The following is a 1,380-nucleotide window of genomic DNA, read 5'->3' on the forward strand; positions in this document are numbered from 1 at the left end:
TTATCCCCAGGATTTTTAGTGTTGTCCCCCCCCCCCCCCATGTTTTGTGCATTGGACAAATTGTATGTATGTTTGTATGTGTAAGAATGAATGTTTGTGTGAAATGAGCACATGTCCGTCTCCAGGTCGCCATCTCTTCTTTGTATATGCGTGTATCTGCCCGGCTTTATTCTGTTTGAACATTCTGTGTTCAACTAAAGCACACACTGAACATTGAAGTGGGCTGTATTGCATTTACCCTCCCACTTCATGCTTTTTCCTTTTTTTTATAGCTGATGTCTCAAAGGATTCTGGGCTGTACATTAGATATATGAACCATTTAGTAATACTGATTTATTTAATGCATACTGTTTTTGTTTTTTTTTATCATTTGCATTTAGAAATAAAATTTAAAGAAAGTCAGATTTGAAAAGTCATTTTTCATTTACTCAAATTCCTTCTGCTTGTGTTTCATAAAGGGGTGCTACTTACTCAATACTGCACAGTGTACACTATAACAAATATATTGTTGTCTTGTAATGCCACTATGGCTGCATACGGAATTGCATACTATATATATAGTAGGCAAAAAACAGTATGTGAACAGACTAGTAGGTCCGAATTTGAAAATGTAGGCAAAAAGTACCAGATGGCCTACTATTTCCAGCAAGATTCTGAAGTGCACATCTGATGGACACCTTACTTCCCCATGAGGCCACGGGATAGGAGCTGGAAAAGGCAGTGGAGCACCATAACTGACATCGATGGGTCACATGACGATGACAACATGAGGAATGTAGTACGCACTACTACACACATTCATACTTTAAAGAACATACTTTTTAATTATCACAGCGTAATAATAATAATAAACATCTATTTGTATAGCACTTTGCATACATGAACTACAACTCAAAATGCTTCACAGGGGTATAAAAAAAGGAAAAAAAACATTAGCAATACAATATCAATTATACAAAGTAATCACTTAATCAAAATAAGTACCTACTAAGAGAGTATGCGATTTTGGACGCAGCCTAAGTTTCATGTCGATTGCCTCAAGATGTCATTTTCTTCATTCATTCCTCACATTGGAAATGCAAGGTCAAGTGGAGTACAGTATTCTGTGCCGTGTGCTTTGTTGCTTTGTATACTGCACATTTTAGGAAATGCATGCTGTAGATCTTCAGTAGTTGGCATACAAAAAATTGCATACTACTCAATAGTATATGAATACAGCCAAAGGAGGTTGTGTTTTAGTCCTCCTCCAACCAAGACCACGCTATAGTGATAAATGCCGTGAGGCTCAGCAAAAGGGCACATGTGAGCACTCTTCTGGAACCTGAAAGGATAAAAGGGACACCCTTCAGCAGGGGTGCCCAATCCTGTTCCTGGACAACT

The sequence above is a fragment of the Sinocyclocheilus grahami genome, unplaced genomic scaffold (genome assembly GCF_001515645.1).
Source record: "Sinocyclocheilus grahami isolate Dianchi unplaced genomic scaffold, SAMN03320097.WGS_v1.1 scaffold13792.1, whole genome shotgun sequence".
NCBI lineage: Eukaryota > Metazoa > Chordata > Actinopteri > Cypriniformes > Cyprinidae > Sinocyclocheilus > Sinocyclocheilus grahami.